This window comes from Dendrobates tinctorius, unplaced genomic scaffold (genome assembly GCF_039654945.1).
Source record: "Dendrobates tinctorius isolate UK_male_01 unplaced genomic scaffold, ASM3965494v1 ptg000145l, whole genome shotgun sequence".
Classification (NCBI taxonomy): Eukaryota; Metazoa; Chordata; class Amphibia; order Anura; family Dendrobatidae; genus Dendrobates; species Dendrobates tinctorius.
The window spans coordinates 12,998,144-13,015,834 of NW_027361812.1; the positions used below are offsets into that span (position 1 = coordinate 12,998,144).

At 46.9% G+C, this 17,691-nt stretch overlaps 1 protein-coding gene across 6 annotated transcripts in view; it reads left to right on the forward strand.

Annotated features, from left to right (window-relative positions):
- The first annotated feature begins 3,706 nt into the window (after positions 1–3,706).
- PRR13 (proline rich 13) overlaps positions 3,707–17,691 on the forward strand; it is a 39,042-nt gene continuing 25,057 nt past the window's right edge. The window contains exon 1 of one of the 6 annotated variants that reach the window (XM_073546206.1): positions 3,707–3,850. The gene's annotated coding sequence lies outside the window, so the exon portion shown is untranslated. The other 5 variants (XM_073546213.1, XM_073546207.1, XM_073546208.1 and 2 more) reach the window with 5 other exon arrangements.

Here is a 17,691-nt window from a genome sequence, read left to right on the forward strand (position 1 = left end):
TCTGGTTCACCAGTTGTGAGTTCTCCTTCCAGACTCCCTCTGGTGGTAACAGGAGGTAGTGAGGCTGATTTGATCGGTGGAGATCTGCCACCTGAGAATGAGGATGACGATTGGACCTCAGGAGTCTCAGATTGGATTTAAGACAGCCGACGCCCTATTCAGTTGCTGGTGATTCCTTCTGGCTTGTCAGCTCTTGGTTTTCAGCTCTGTTCCAGTCATCTAAAGCTAAGTTTTTCTGCTAATGTTCACACTTGATTTTGTTGGTCTATTCAGTTTTTTGTGTGGTCAGCCAGCCCCGGCTGGGGGCTGGGCTGAATTTCCACTCTTATTTATCAGTATTTTGCCAATTTGCTTTTTGTCTCTTACTAGTTTGGTCTGTGTTTGCCTGTGTTTGTGCCTTCATCTTGTTTCACCGTCAATACATGTGTGGGGGCTATCTATTCCTTTGGGGTCTGCTCTGGGGCAGTTAGTTTTCCCCTTTTCATGCTTCAGGCTTATTTAGTCCTCCGGCTGTGACGAAGCGTCTAGGAACATCGTAGGTACGCCCCACGGCTGCTGCTAGTTGTGTGGTAGAATCAGGGATCTGCAATCTGCATAGTTACCAATCTCTCTAGTTTTCTGTGACTTAGCTTGTTTTGCTTTTTTCTCCTCAGTGACCCATGCATAACAGGATGTGTCCCGTGTGGTGTAGTTTATAGAGGGTGTGTCCCGTGTTGTGTGGTATATAGAGGGTGTGTCCCGTGTGGTGTGGTATATAGAGGGTGTGTCCCGTGTGGTGTGGTATATAGAGGGTGGGTCCCATGTGGTAGTATATAGAGGGTGTGTCCCTGTGTGGTGTAGTATATAGAGGGTGTGTCCCGTGTAGTATATAGAGGGTGTTTCCTGTGTGGTGAAGTATATAGAGAGTGTTTCCTGTGTGGTGTAGTAGTAGTAATAATAATTTTATTTCCATAGCGCCAACATATTCCGCACCACTTTACATTATAGAGGGGACTTTTACAGAAAATAGACATTATAGCATAGCAATAAACACATAGATCAAAACAGATACCAATAGGGATGAGGGTCCTGCTCGCAAGCTTACAATCTATAAGGTAAAAGGGGAGACACGAAAGGTGGATAGTAACAATTGCTTTTATTGTTTGTTCCTGCCATAGTGTAAGAATCGGGTGTTCCTGTTGCTGCATGAACCAGTTAACAGTCTAAATGTGTAACAGTACAGACACAGAGGGCTATTAACAAAAAGCATGTGAGAACATGATGCGAGGAACCTGGATATGGTAAAAAATTTTGAAATGAGCCACACAGGAATATTTAGGTTAGTGCGTTGAGGCGATAGGCCAGGCTGAACAATTGCGTTTTTAAGGCACGCTTAAAACTGTGGGGATTAATCGTATTAGCCTGGGTAGTGCATTCCAAAGAATTGGCGCGGCACATGAAAAGTCTTGGAGACGGGAGTTGGAGGTTCTGATTAATGAGGATGTTAACCTCAGGTCATTAGCAGAACGGAGGGCACGGATAGGGTGGTAGGCTGAGACTAGGGAGGAGATGTAGGGTGGTGCTGAGCCATGGAGTGCTTTGTGGTTGAGGGTAATAAGTTTATACTGAATTCTGGAGTGGGTGGGTAGCCAGTGTAAGGACTGGCACAATGTAGAGGCATCGGTATAGCGATTGGTGAGGAATATGATCCTGGCTGCAGCATTCAGGACGGATTGGAGAGGGGAGAGTTTGGTAAGAGGGAGACCGTTTAGTAGAGAGTTACAATAGTTCAGACGAGAATGAATAAGAGAAACAGTAAGAATTTTTGCAGAGTCAGAAGTAAGAAAAGGTCGAATTCTAGAAATGTTTTTGAGGTGCAGATAACAAGAGCGAGCCAGTGATCGAATGTGGGGGGTGAATGAAAACTCAGAATCAAGTATGACCCCAAGACAGCGGGCATGTTGCTGGGGAGTAATGGTGGAACCACACACGGAAATGGCAATGTCGGGCATAGGTAGGTTAGTAGAGGAAGGAAACACGAGGAGTTCAGTTTTTGACAGGTTCAGTTTCAGATAGAGGGAGGACATAATGTTAGAGACAGCGGTAAGACAATCACTGGTGTTTTCCAAAAACTCAGGCCTGATATCAGGAGAAGTGTATAATTGAGTGTCATCAGCATAGAGATGGTACTGGAACCCAAATCTACTGATTGTATACTGCCCCTATTGGTCAAGCAAAGAGAAGAGGAGGGGGCCTAGAACCGATCCTTGAGGAACCCCAACAGTAAGGGGAAGATGAGAGGAGGAGGAACCAGCAAAAGATACAGTAAAGGAGCGGTCAGAGAGATAGGAGGAGAACCAGGAGAGAACGGTGTCCTTGAGGCCAATGGAGCGGAGCATAGTGAGGAGGAGCTGATGATCCACAGTGTCGAATGCTGCGGAGGGATCCAAGAGAATTTGCATGGAGTAGTGACCATTAGATTTAGCTGTTAGAAGATCATTAGAGACTTTAGTGAGGGCAGTTTCAGTAAAGTGTAGAAAGCGGAAACCGGATTGTCGAGAGTCGAGGAGAGAGTTATCTGAGAGGTAGTGGATAAGATGGGCGTGGGCCAGGCGTTCCAGGAGTTTAGAGATGAAGGGAAGATTAGGGACAGGTCTATAATTAGCAGCACAGTTTTGGTCGAGGGATGGTTTTTTAAGTAATGGCTGTAGCATATATTGTATTATTTCTATATAACTGCATGGTGGGCCCCAAGAATGATTTTTCTCTGGTGGGCCCAAGGTACTCCAGTCCGACGCTGCTTGTGAAGCACCTGAAGGGTTAATAAATTTTTTGAATGTGGTTTTGAGCACCTTGAGGGGTGCAGTTTTTAGAATGGTGTCACTTTTGGGTATTGTTTGTCATATTGACCCCTCAAAGTGACTCCAAAGTGACTCCAAATGTGATGTTGTGCCTAAAAAAATGGTTTTTGTAAATTTTGTTGAAAAAATGAGAAATCGCTGGTCAACTTTTACCCCTAATAACTTCCTAACAAAAAATAAATTGTTTCCAAAATTGTGCTGATGTAAAGCAGACATATGGGAAATGTCATTTATTAAGTATTTTGGTGACGTATCTCTCTGATTTAACGGCATAAAAATTGTTTGAAAATTGCAAAATATCAGAAATTTTCAACATAGTTCTGGTTTTGTCATAAATAAACGCGTCATATCGAAGAACTTTTACCACTAACATGAAGTACAATATGTCACGAAAAAACAATGTCAGAATCAGCGGGATCCATTGACGCGTTCCAGAGTTATTACCTCATAAAGGGACAGTGGTCCGATTTCAAAATTGAGGCCTGGGAGCGACATTATTTTGGGGAAGGCACCAAGGTAGTCATTTATATTTTTGCCAATCTGCCAGGAGAAATACGCAAGAAAATGTCTACCAAAATCCATAACAGCAAACCCATGACATGACCTTACACTGACCGAAGTGACAATACAGAGAAAAACAGCAGGAAATAATAGAAAAGCCTCTGTAATGACACGACAGGTACAACGCGAGCCTGAGCGCAGTTACTGCTGTGTCATCACCCGACAGCCCGGCCCTGTGAGCCAGAACCACGCTGCTGGGTGACGACTACCTCTCCAGCCACGGGAAGGGAGATGCTGCGCACTCACACTGCGGTGCAGATAACCTGGGTGAGTCCGGGGTCGGGGGGCGGCACCTACTGCTGGGGCGGGGCTTCTCAGGGAGTGACGGGGCACAGAGTCCAATCACGGTCAGAGCAGCTAAGTGGGCGTGGCCGTAAATAAAAAAATAGTCCAAGTCTCCCGGAAGAAGACGAAATAAACGACGAGCGAGAGAAGCGTCTACCTGACAGGTGCGTATCCCTGCGCTCCCGTGCCGTGTGGCACCGCGGGTGGGTCACATGACCGCGCTATACCGCTGACCGTAGAGATGGCCTTTCCTCCACTCACATGTACCTGCTGCTCCATCATGCAGTGCGTCCCTCCTCCTGATATCTGCACCTCTCACATGATGGTGCTGATAGAGAGGTCAGGACCTTTTTCTCCCAGATAATGATGATCACTGGTGATCGTGGATAAATCCACGGTTTGTAAATGACTGTGTCCCTATAAATGTCCCATCAGCAGCAGTGACCCCAGAGGCGGTGAGGTGTCTCTGGGGTGTGCCCCTTCTGAGTGTCCTGTCAGGCTGCCACTGGTCTACTGATTGAGGAAGCGCTAAGTGCTGGCACCTCCACAGTGGTCCACGCCCTGGTGTGCATGCGCTGACCCTGAGCGTGGTTGTGGGCCGTCAGAACCAGCACAGAGCTCCATACTCGGTGGCGCAGTCACGGTGTGCATGTGTTGGCGTCCAGTTCTGCCACACAGGCCGTAGAGTCATGTTGTACTTATCACTAGTACCGCACATACTGTTGGTGGGGCCACTACCGCCTCCAAACCAGCAATCCGCTTCTGCCATAGACACGATATCGGACTGGAAAGGGCCCACGTTCTGTTCTTGCGCAGGGGCGCCTCTTATCTGTGTCCGCCCCAGCCGGGCAAGGCTTAGCAAAGACTGACCAGGACACGTGAAGGGTTCAGATACGCCCAGCAGACACTTCAGCCTTTATTTGGGGCAGGACTTCTCTGGTTCTCTTTATTAAGCCCCCGTTACACACTGCGATATCACTAGCAATATCACTGTAAAGTCACTGATTTTGTGACGTAGCAGCAATATTGCTAGCGATATCGCTACATGTGATACTTACCTCCGACCGGTTATCGCTAGTCGCGTGAGAACGTCCAGGACCACTCGTCGTCACAGCAGGAAGCGCCGCAGGAAGCTGACGACAAGCGACGCGAGGACGTCAGGATCGCCTTGTCTGACAGGTAAGTAGCGACCCCCGACCACTGCTATGTCGCTGGTGAGATCTGCCTGTGTGGCAGCTCACTAGCGACCACTTAGCGATGCACCAGCGATCCATATCGTTGTCGGGATCGCTGGTACATCGCTATGTGTAACGGTACCCCAAGATCTGCAGTGATAAATCTGACTAATGGATGTAACTTTAGGGAGGTCTTCCCAGGTCACATATGGTGGTTGCAGCAGTTTATAGGGTCAGTCTTGATTCTCTTTATCAGAGACACAACTACTGGGAGCCTTAAAAATTGCTAAATTGAAGGGACGGCTCCTCTGAGCACCTCAGGGGTAATGTGGCTCGCTAGATCCACCAGCTGGTCCCCATGAGAGAAATGGTGTGATCTAGTGGAAATAGAGATCTTTGTTTTAGTGATCGGTGGGGGTCTCAGTAGTGGGACCTCACCAATCGGCACATCATATGATATTCAGTTATGCCATAAATGTATATAGCTTAAAAACCAAAACACTGTTATATGTTGCCAGTGCAAACCCCAGCCTGACCGTGGGTTTATTGGCCTATCTACAGTGTGTCTGTAAAGTCATGGTGCACTTTTGACCAGTCACTGGAAAGCAACAAAAGCCGACAGAAATGTGCTCCTTAGGTAGCTATCCCGTATAGCCTCTACAGACTCGTCACTGACTGATGGCCTACCAGAACGGGGTTTCTCCACCAAACTGCCGGTTTCCTTCAACTGCTTATCCCACCGAGTAATATTATTCCTATGGGGTGGCTCTTCGTTATAAACGCGCCGATGTTCACGTAGCACTTTGGTCACGGAAACTGGGAGAGTTTTCCTTTTTATTTGGTGCAGATTTCACGTTTCTGTTGTCTTTTGTTGCTTTCCTGTGACTGGTCAAAAGTGCACCATGTCTTTACGGACACACTGTAATAGTATATATTGCTACAATGCCATCAGTTGTGGGCATTGGGCCTAGACTTGGATTTACTCCTGTATCACACGAACGTGGAATTGGCCCAAAGTTCTCCACTGATATATCTATGTGGACAGTATAATTTCTGCGAATGTACAGAATGAAGAAGTTGGAGAAGTCTTGTTCTCAGTCTCCTCACTTGTGCTTCGATTCGCTTATCAAAGAAAGTCAGATGACACTAAGCTGACCTTCAGAGTTTGAGCCAGTGTTGTTTACATAATCCGATTCTTTCACATGAGAGAATGGACGTTCGTGTGACCCTGGCTTTGCTTGTATTGGGGTCATAGAAACTGCCAAGCCCATAGAAGAGAATGGTTAACTGTATAATTTACGTCATTTTATGGCATAAGTTGTTGTAAATCCAGCCTGTCATTTCCTGATACGCCCTCATTTACTTTTAGGAAAAATGTGTCGGGGGGGGGGGGTTTGCTAAAAGGTTACCAAATAATGCGTAAGTATGGCTTTGGTTATACTACTTGTATGAGGTCGGACCCTACAAGTGTCCCACCTCTGTGTGTGGGCATAGTCACTCGACTGAGCTGTAATACCCGCACAGCCCATAGACAAGTGTTGCTGTGATGTAAGAAAACTCAGAACTTTCTTTCTAATCTTGTACAACGATGTTAGGATTTTTCCCTCCCAAGGTTTAAGGTTACACATTACAAAGTGACTCATAGCCGTATCTTGGGCTACCGAGGCTCTGGTTAATGTACATAGTATAATTACTCTTCTACCAGCGTTGTTAGGACCCCACCCTTCTCTTGTACTGACCATACGGCCAGTGTTCTGCTCAGGGAACGGCTTAGATACACAGAGATCGTTTCCAGTATAATCAGCAAGGATTCACAAGAATCTGAACACTGAGGCACAAAGGCGTCATATATCGCTTGTGATGCCATCTTGTACGAGATTACAGCACAGTCTTTCCTGTGAGGTGGTAGAGGGGCAACGACTTTAAAGGCCCCCATAGAGAAAGCTGTTGATCGCCTGATCGTTTAGTTGGCAACTTTCTTTCTCTCCCGGACCCTCCCTTTCACGAGAAACCTCCTGTGTTCTCTGTGTGAGTATTGCAGCATCTCATCTCTTTGCTGAACAAAAGAAGTTCCAATGGTCAGACCTTTCTCTCCCCAGACATTGGGGGGTCTCCCGGGCTCTCCTCCCACAGACAAACACGGGAGATGGTAGGCCAATCACGCTGACTTATCTAATGTGTGTGGAGGCCTGAAATGGCAGCTGTAGCCATACTGATGACAGCCACAGCAGTGTTGGACTGGGGTGGAATTGATTCTTTTGGTCCCACCCTTGTGCAACTTTACACGGAAATGTTACCAGTCATTACTCCAGCCTCACTCACATGACGCAGTACAGTGAGTAAAACAGTGGGTGCTTCTTAGTAGTTTGACACATTTTTCAGCTTACATAGGCCGCCACAAGAAATGTCCTACAGTCGGGGAGAATTGGACCATGCGCACCCATACAAGTCTGTGGGTGCGTGTGCAGTGTGTGATTACCGCAGATGCTGGTAGTGGAGAAGATAGAGAAATTACTTTGTCTATTCTGCACCTGACTTGTGTGAGAGGATCAGAGCACTGACATACGGATCAGACTCTGACAGACTTTGAGCCGAGTGCCATTTGCATATTCAACCAGATTTTTTTCGCATTCTCTCTCGTTAGTGGGGAGAAGTCGGCGAGGGCCAGCCTCCATGACTAGGCAGCTCCGTCTCCTGTTCCCTGTACAAAGTTTTCTCTAAAAGGCCACTGGGTTTCACAGTAAAATAAAGATATCTGTAATAATGGAGCCAATCTCTGATTCATACTGTCCCTGGTTGGAGCAGCAGGAGTCACCAGACAAGTTCTAGGATCGACACCTGGAATCTAATCACATGGTTGCATGTATTTTTAAGGCCTTGTTCACACGTTGAGTATTTGGCAAGGTTTTTTTTTTTTACTTCAGTATTTTTGAGGCAAAACCAGAAGTGAGACAATCAGTGGAAAAGTATAATAGAAACACATCAACACTTCTGCATGTTTTGGCTTACAAATACTGAGGTAAAAAACACACCAAACAATGTGTGCACGTGGCCTTAAAGATGATTACATACAACTCCATTATCTGGGAAAAGTTTACATTATATAATGTTTCTCACTTTTTGGAAATTCTGTCAAATGTTCACCCTAGTCAGAAAGGCGTTCACTACCTGCAGACCAGTTCTGCCAGTCTGCCCACTGAGGCGCTTCTGAGATCGCTGAGCCTTCCCTATACTCTGCCTCCTCCTCGCTGCTTGTGAATATCGTCACTTCCCGCATGCGCAGTGGATCTTTGCCACAGGATTGCGGAGACACTTCACATGCCCAAAGTCGCGGTATTCACAAGCAGCCGTTGGATTCAAAGTCTCGGGAGGAGAATGTGAGGACGGCTGAGAGATCTCAGCATGCCCCCCCAGGACGTGACCATCAGCAGACTGGTCAGCGTGTAGTGAATTCCTTTCTGACCAGTCTGGACATCTCAATATGCAGCAAAAGAAGCAAATATCACTATATAGGTAAGCCTGTCCCACGTAATGGGGTTGTCTGTAATCAACTTGTAAAGACAAATGCAGCCGTGTTACGAGATTATAGGAGCTGATCCTGCTGTTAAGGTCCCTTCAACTTGTACTTTGAGGAAAAAAGTAAGCAGTGTGTGCATACATACATCACTGGTATGACCTGAAAGGCTTTTTTAAGGGGCAGGCCAGAGCCCTGTATTGTGCTATCCGCATAGTGACCCCAGTCCCGGTGATGCTGCTGAGGCTGGTGATCACTAGTGGATCTGATCTGGGCAGTTTTTTGGCAGGAGCGATTTTTAAGCGTTTTTGCTGCGATTTTCGGCGCAAAAACGCTTAAAAATCGTGTACAGAACGCCCCCCATGCATTCCTATGGCATTCCGCACATGCTGCGCTTTTTTCTGCGGCGGAAAAAATCGCAGCATGATCATTCTTTTGTGCGGAATCGCAAAGAATTGCCGCGATTCCGCACCCATAGGAATGCATGAGAATCGCTTACTTCTTGCATGTGGCTATGCCCACCATGCGGGAAGTTAAGCGTCTCATGTGCGGTTGGTACCCATGGTGTGGAGGAGAGGAGACTGTCCTCCAGGCCCTGGGTACCATACCCCTGTAAAAAAAAAAAAGAATAAAAAATCGGGGTATATTTACCTTCCGATGTCCCGCGCTGCATTCCCGGCCTAGCGTTCCCAGTAATGCCTTGCGGCAAGGCCCTGTAATGACGTAGTCTCGCGTGACTCTAGCGGTCTCGCGAGATCGCTATAGCAACGTGAGACTGTCATCGCAGGTTTCGCAAGGCATTACTGGGAACGCTGAGGCCCGGGAATGCAGCGCGGGATGCCGGAAGGTAAATATACCCCTATTTTTTTTTTTTAGCATTTTAACATCCTATCTTTTACTATTGATGCCGCATAGGCGGCCTCAATAGTAAAAACCTGGTCACACTTGTCAAACACTATGTTTGACGAGTGTGACCAACCTGTCAATCACTTTCCAAGCGATGCTTCAAATCGCTTGGAAAGTGCTTGAATATCGCACGCGAAAATCGCGGCAAAATCGTGGTGAAATCGTGCGGAAAAAACTGCGCGATTTCTGGGAAGGAGTCCGGTTTTTAGTGAGCGTTTTAAAACGCTACGTGGGCACATAGCCTGAAGCTGTTTACTACAACCATTATTCTCCTCCTGCTGCTGTTGTGTCTGTCAACATAATAGCAGTATTTTCACGATCAGCTTCATCTAATAGTATGTTAGCACTGGAGATGTGCAGATCTGGCAAAATTCACATTTGCTTAATGATTCAGATTTTACTGGGAAATTTGATTTGCAGAGAAGGTATTCAATGTATTTATGCCTTCCTTCCTTATTATCGCAGCTCGCATTGCCGGCTGCTGACCACTCGTCTGGTTCTCCGCAGTTCTCATTTCCGCTGTGGCTTGCCAGCTTCTTCACTTTAGGCCAGGACTACTGGCGCCACCAGGCCTTGAAAATCCCTGTGCGCTTTGCTGACACGTTACACGTCGTGACGTCCGTGACCTCCGAGGCCTGGTCGCTCCCGGAAATCCTAGACTAGAGTGAAGAGCCTGGACATGCAGCGGGTGACAGTGGGGGGAAAAAGCCACTTAGGGGTGGACAGCGAGCAGCAGGGGAGCAGTGAGATGAGTATTAGGTTTTAATTTATTTTTTTTTTAACTTTTGTTGGGCCTCTATGGTTCAGCAAAATAGCCGCCAAGTGGTCTCCATTTTAGCTGAATTCAGATGGAGCAAATTACAAAAAAATCCGGATTGAGGAGAATGCAGATTTTTTTTTTTTTTAATTTTAGTCAAATTGAAGTCTCCTATCTCTAGTTAGCACATTTTTTGGTGCAGATGCTGTAAATATTTATTTTTGTGTTTTTTTTTTTTTGTTTTTGTTTTTTTTTTTTTAGGTTGAGAGGGAAGGATTAGGGGAAAAAAAAATGATTAATTCAAAACAATTTTGATGCGTGTGCATTCGCATATCCTCTATATTACGTCAAGGTATCATGTCCTAAATAGACTGGCATCTGAATGGTTGAACAGTTATTATAGGGTAAAGCAACAGAATGTGACAGTGCAGGCGGTGAGGGAAACTGCATCTCCCAGCAAGACCTGAAGGTATACAGGGGTCAGTGAATGCTTTGCGTTCCCAGAACTGAAGAGGAGGACGATGACGGGGTTTACAGCCAGTCAGTGGCCGCAGTGTGAAGATTTTGTCACTGATGGGGCCACAGATTAACCTCAGCGATCATGTGACATGCAATTGATAAGAGAAAGTGAGAACACCAGGGGAACATGGGTAGTGGTCCGGCGAGCTGCAGGGGCTCTGTAGGTAATTTGTAATTTTTATTTCTATAGTGCCAATATGCCATTATCTGAAAGCTTGTTTATTGCGGGACGAGTTGTAGTTTTAAGTAACATCATTCACTACATACAGTATATTGGAAAACGGGGTGAAATTCCAAGTTGGTAGAAATTGCAAAAAAAAACAAAACATAACTTTGGTATTGTTTTTGAAGTTTTGTTTTTAGGTCATCAATTGTGTGGTAAAAGTGATCTGGAAGCATGATTCTCCAGGACCGCACAATTATAATACTAGTCCTAGCCATTCATTTTTTTATTAATTTGTAAACTAAAAAAAAAATTCTTGTCATTTCCTGAAATTTGTAACTTTCCCTTTTTTAAAACAAAAGAAGAAAAGTTTGGGCTTGTTTTTTTGTTTTTATTGATACCATTTTGGGATACATACAGTATGAGACTTTTACTTAATTTGTTATGGAAAGTATGATGCCCCCCCCCTTCCCAAAAAAAGGCAATTCTGGCATTACAATTTTTATTTTTTTTTCGGCATGTGATTTTAGATTTTGATAAATCAGACGTTTCCTGGACATGATGCCAAATATATTATTTATGAAGGGATAGATTAGTATGATACATTCCTCCTGCTTTTTAGGTTTCAGCCTGCAGCCTGTCAGTGGGGCTTCGGCATTGTTATATGTTCAGCTGTTTAACTATTACTGCTGACGACTGCTTCAATCCCTTGTTGCTCCAGTACAGACTTCTCCAGTAGTCCTTGCCTTAACTATAAGTGATGGCGTCCCATTCTGCAGTGACCCATAAGTGCAGTTTTTGGCAGCAGCAAGACTGGACCGTGACGTCATTGGATGGCATCCTATTCTAGGTAGCTGGCGGTGAAATGTAGTGCTACATGTCAATCATTATGATGAGTCAAGACTGACTTATGGGAGCCACTCTTCCACTTGGGTTTCCACTCATAGAAAATACTCAGGACCCGCTCTGTTTCCAATGCATATGAACAAATGTTGAGAGGAGGGAATCCCCCAAAACCAACATTACTACCATGCAAAATTTGGTCAGTTGTTCTGCACAAATTGGAGCCCACAATTTGATGATAGAAAGTCACCACTGAATTTTTTTCTCACATATTTATTGCGCCTGATTGGGCCACAATACACATTAAATGAAATTTGGCGGAACATGCTGGTTCCAGTGGAGATCATCCGTCCATCTGATGTGAATATGGCGTCCTCCTGATTCTCCTCAAGAGTTAATGTTGCAATTTAAATGCCTGATCCTTTTGTTTTCAGAGAAGATAAGCTGATGCCAGATATATCTGGCAGCGACTTTTTTCCTCTATCGCTGATGAAAGCCAGCAAATCATTTGTATCTATGGGGGAGTTTAAAGAACAACCATCTCATGTATATGGCCAGGTTTAACCTCTGGGTCAAATAGAGGCAGCTTCTCTTGTAGTTACACCCTTCTTAGAGAAGACCATGATGTTATATCCACCCTCGGTTTATCCATTCGAGATCTTAGTTTTCCCTTCCCCATGACAGCACCGCAGATATGAGATGGTATCCGCCCCCAGGAAACAGGAAACCTGTAGCAGAGACATAAGAAAGGGGCGGCACCTCTCTAAGTTTTGTTTCCGGTTTCCTGCAGGCGGATGCCTGGGGCAGAGTCCGTACCTCCGGAGGGATCCCCCTCTCATGTCATCCGGTCAGGAGGCCGAGGTCCGCGGGGAGAGGATGGCAGCGAGGTGTGGTGGCGCGCGCCTGTCAGCCCAGCTCGGTGGGCGCTGTGAGCGGTGTCCTCCTTGTGAGACTCCCCGGCGGCCGCTCCAGTGGGAGGCTGGGCCGGGGGAGGCGTGGCCACCACGACGCTGGCGACTGCTTCCGGGGTCGCACCGGAAGTGACGTCACACGCCGGGGGAGCGGTGTACTGGGCACTTCCGGGCGGGAGCGGTCCCAGAAGCGCGCACCGCTCCTCCATAAAAAAGGGAGGCAAGGCAGGTGCCACTGGTCCCTGAGAGGCTGCACACAGGCTCCGGAGTTGTAGAGCCAGATCAGCAGCCAAGCGCAGATGGATCCTGAAGGCGAGATGCGCGCGCAGGAGGAAGAGCCACCGGCTACCGGGGTACCCAGAGGGCCGGGTGAGTGCCTTTGTAAGGCAGCACAATATATTAACAACTGCCCTATGTATGTCTTCTGTAGGGAAAGGCCACATCAAAGCAAAAGAACAAGGAATGTGCACTATGCAAAAAGGCCCTAGCTAAATCTTATGAGAAGCGACTTTGTCGCTCGTGCATTAAAAAAACAGTGGCCGAAGAGTCACCATCCCTGCTCCAGAGCATTAAAACTATGATCCGGGATCAAGTAAAGTCGACAGTAAAAGATGAATTACAGGAGCAGACTACACTTGGCTCCGATATAACTCCTTCACCCCCGCCCCCCACCTCCTCCTCTCCCTCCCACAGAAATAACTACTGACAGAGTCTGGGGAAGAACAAGGGGAGATAGGGGACTCGGACCTGGACTCCTCGGACGAGGAAAAGGGTCGTCCATATTTTCTATCTGAGGACATTGGGAAATTAGTAAAGCTTGTAAGGTCCACAATGGGACTTGAAACACCAAAAGAGCCAAAGTCAATTCAAGATGCTATGTTTAGCAATCTTGAGGGGGAAAAAACGAAGGGTTTTTCCCTTCCATGATAATCTGTTAAATTTGATCAAGAGGGAATGGAAGAAACCCAACAAAAAAATGTCCATACCGCAGGCGCTCAAACGAAAATCCCATTTGATGAGGAGGTATGCGATAAATGGGAAAAAGCTCCCAGACTAGATGCCGCCATTGTTAGTACATCCAGGGGAATAGCATTGCCATTTGAGGACATGGGCGCCTTAAAAGATCCCCTTGACAAGAAAGCAGACGCTTTTCTAAAATCTGCTTGGGAAGCATCGGCTTGGTCATTTAAGCCGGCGGTGGCCGCCACTTGTACAGCGCGTGCTATGGTCAAGTGGTTAGATGAATTAAGTGACCAAATTAAGAATAAATGCCCAAGGGAGACACTGCTGGAGGCAATACCTTCCCTACAGAAGGCAGCAGGATTCCTGGCTGACGGCGCAGTAGATTCCGTCCAAGGTGCCGCCCGTGCATGCGCCCTTTCAAATTTAGGCCGCAGAGCACTTTGGTTAAAAAAACTGGTCGGCAGACTTCCAGTCAAAGGTTAAACTCTGCGCCGTCCCGTGTGAGGGTCAATACCTGTTTGGGAAAGCATTGGACGAAATTTTAGAAAAAGCGTCAGATAAAAACGGTTTCCACCAACCCCCCCTTCCCTAGGCGTCGGTGGACTGAAGCTCGCTCGTCCTTTCGTGGAGCAGGGAACAGAGGGAGCCGAGGGCGGCCAGACGATAGAACCACGCGGGGCAGACCCTGGAGGGGAAAAGAGAAAGGATTCCTCTTTAGTAAAACCACCCCGAGACCCGATACTAAGCAATGACGCCAGGGCGGTTGGGGGAAGGTTTCGGTTCTTTGTCCATCAATGGGTAGCATTGCCCGCCTAAAAGTGGGTAACCGACCTGTTAGCCGAGGGCCTACGACTAAGGTTTCTAAGCCTTCTACCTCAAAAAGTAAGAGTGACCCGGGTAGCCGAAAAGAATCAGGCCACGCTAGAAAAGGAGATTCAACTCCTCATGCAAAAGGAGGTACTAATAAAAGTACCGTGTCATCAAGTAGGGAAAGGATTTTACAGCACTCTGTTCCTCACGCCAAAACCAGATGGGTACTAAGAAGAATATTCAATCTCAGAGCCCTGAACCAATACATCAGAACAGAGAAATTCAAAATGGAGACCTTGGGGTCAGCAGTGAAGGTACTCGACCCGGGTTGCTACATGGCAGTAATAGATCTTACCGACGCCTATTACCATGTCCCAATATGGGGGGAACACCAACAATATCTAAGATTGGTAGTAGAAATTGCTCAAGTCCCCACTCATCTACAGTACCTGTGCCTACCCTTCGGGGTACCAGTGGCCCCTCGTATATTTACTAAAATCATCGGGAAAGTAGCGTCCTTTATAAGAAGGGAAAATATCCTGTTGGTACCCTATCTAGACGATTTCCTCGTCATAGCAAACGACAAGCAAAATTGTGAAAATGCAGTTACAAAGGTCCTGGAAATATTAACCAGGTTAGGCTGGATGATCAATCTAAAAAAAATCCAAATTAACTCCAGTGCAGTCACAAAAATTCCTTGGAATTCAATTGGACTCATTAAAACAGCAGTGCATTCTTCCAGAAAGGAAAGTTGGGGCTATCCAACAAAAAATACAACGGATATAATCCGGTCGAGCCATATCAGTAAGAAAGGCAATGTTGCTCCTGGGCACGTTAACAGCAACAATCCCAGCGGTCCAGTGGTCACAAGCCCATACGAGAGAACTACAGTGGCAGATCCTATCCGAACAGGAGAAGGGTCCTTCCAATTTAAATCAGGAGATCATTCTCTCACCTCAAGTGCAGGAGTCAGTAAAATGGTGGCTGAGCACCGAAAACTTAAACAGAATCAGTGCCCTGGACTACTCAAAACTCGGTGGTACTGACCACGGATGCAAGTCCAAGTGGTTGGGGGGCACACATAGAGAAACGAACCCTACAGGGCCAGTGGGAACCCGGAATGAGGGATGCATCCTCAAATCTAAAAGAACTGGCGGCTGTGAGGCGAGCCCTTCCCCCTAGTAAAATGAGAAGTGCAAGGGAGACATGTCACCATATTATCTGACAACAACACGGTCATAGCATACATAGACAAGGGGGTACAAGGTCGGCAACCCTTATGGCAGAGGCCAGGGAATTATTCGCATGGGCGAAAAACAATCTTCTGTCCTTATCGGGTACACATTTAAAGGGGGCAGACAATTATCGGGCTGATTATTTAAGCCGTCATGTACTACACCAGGGAGAATGGTCCCCAAGTCAAAAAATATTTGGGGAAATCTGCGCTGCCTGGGCCACACCAGAAGTAGACCTGTTTGCTACCAGGGAAAATCGAAAAGTGGACAGGTTCTACTCCCTAAATCCAAGAGAGCAACCAGAGGGGGTGGATTTGCTACTACACCGGTGGAAATTTCGTCTGGCCTATGCGTGTCCCCCCCCCCTCCGTTTCCATTGATTCCAGTAGTCTTGAAAACAATCCGACAGGACAAAGCTCGAATAAACCTGGTTGCGCCCTTCTGGCCGAAAAGGGCATGGTTCACATGGCTCAGACGCATGTCTATCTCGGACCCATGGATCCTCCCAGATACCCCGAATCTGCTATGCCAGGGCCCAGTAGAACACCCCAGGGTTCACAGGCTGCACCTCACTGCGTGGAACTTGAGAGGGGACTCCTTCTAGCAAAAGGGTTCTCAGTGCCGTTAGTAACCACCCTGCTCGCTAGCAGAAAGGAGGTAACTTTGCGTAAATACCAAAAAATTTGGGAAAAATTCTTGCAGTTCACGGGCCGACAATGGGCTGAGACAGCCCGGAAAATACCAATAAAAGAGATCCTAGAGTTCCTCCAGAAAGGACTGGAAAAAGGACTGTCCACAAGCACCCTTAAAGTGCAGGTATCGGCCCTGGGTGCGTTGTTTGATCAAAAACTGGCTGATCACCCATGGATCTATAGATTCATTCGGGCCTCCTTTGCATCCAGGCCCACAAAATTAACATCTAAAGTAGCTCCCTGGGATCTAAATTTAGTTTTAAGGGCACTGACAGCGTCTCCATTTGAGCCTATTCCTTCCATCTCAATAAAGGCGCTAACGCTAAAAACAGTACTCCTGGTGGCCCTAACCTCAGCTCGTCGTGTATGCGAGCTGCAGGCAATATCTGTAAATCCACCATATACCACCTTTTTGGATGATAGAAGATGGTAAACGAAGGCCAGGAGAGGTACGTAAGTGACTGGAAGAATGACATCAGCTCACAGAAACTGACCATGTGCCAGAGTCTACAGAGAGACTACAGACTGGCCCCATACCTGGAGAAACTCCCGGACCCCAGAGACCGCAAGATCCTGGGCCGGGATAGACTTAGTGCCCACAGTCTGGCCATCGAATCCGTCCGACACAGGCAGAGCTACAAGCCCAGGGAGGAAAGACACTGCCAACACTGTGACCAGGAGGCCCTGGAGGATGAGACCCACTTCCTGCTACACTGCCCCAAATACTCAGCAGTGAGGGACACTCACTTCAGGAGACTCTCACATCTCTTCCCGGATTTCATCACCATGAAGGAGGAAGAGAAACCATATATCCTGCTGGGGGAAGAAGAGAGAGCAGTGGAGATAGCAGCGCAATATGTGAGCGAATGTCATAGACTAAGAGAACTATGATATGCCATGGACTTCTATGGCCCCCACCCTGGATCTGCCCCATGCCCCCCATTCACCTTCCCTATGCCATGGACTTCTATAGCCCCATCCTGGATCTGCCAACATCCCTACAGTCCCTATCCCTATTCCCTTTTGTACACTTGCTTTGGCAAAACTAATGTGTATTTAGTCCTGCCAATAAAGCGTCTTTGAATTTGAGTGATCATAAAAACTGATCCAGCCTTCCTACCGAAGGTAAATTTCAAATTCCACAGGGAGCAGGAGATAATTTTGCCCTCGTTTTGTCCAAACCCCAAATCCCAGGGAGAGAGAACCTTCCATTGTCTAGATGTCAGACGTTTCCTGCTTCAATATATAGAAGCCTCAAAATCATTGCGACAGTCATCAGCCCTTTTTTGTCTCCTTTCAGCTTCAAAATCAACAATTGCACGATGGCTACGTATGGGTATTGCACTGGCTTTTTCTTCTTTAGATCAGACTCCCCCACTGGGTGTAACAGCTCACTCTACGAGAGCCATAGCCACGACCTGGGCTGAAAGGGCAAATGCTTCTGTTGAGCAGATCTGTTAAGCAGCAGTATGGTCCTCAGCATCCACTTTCTTCCAACACTATAGACTAGACCTAGG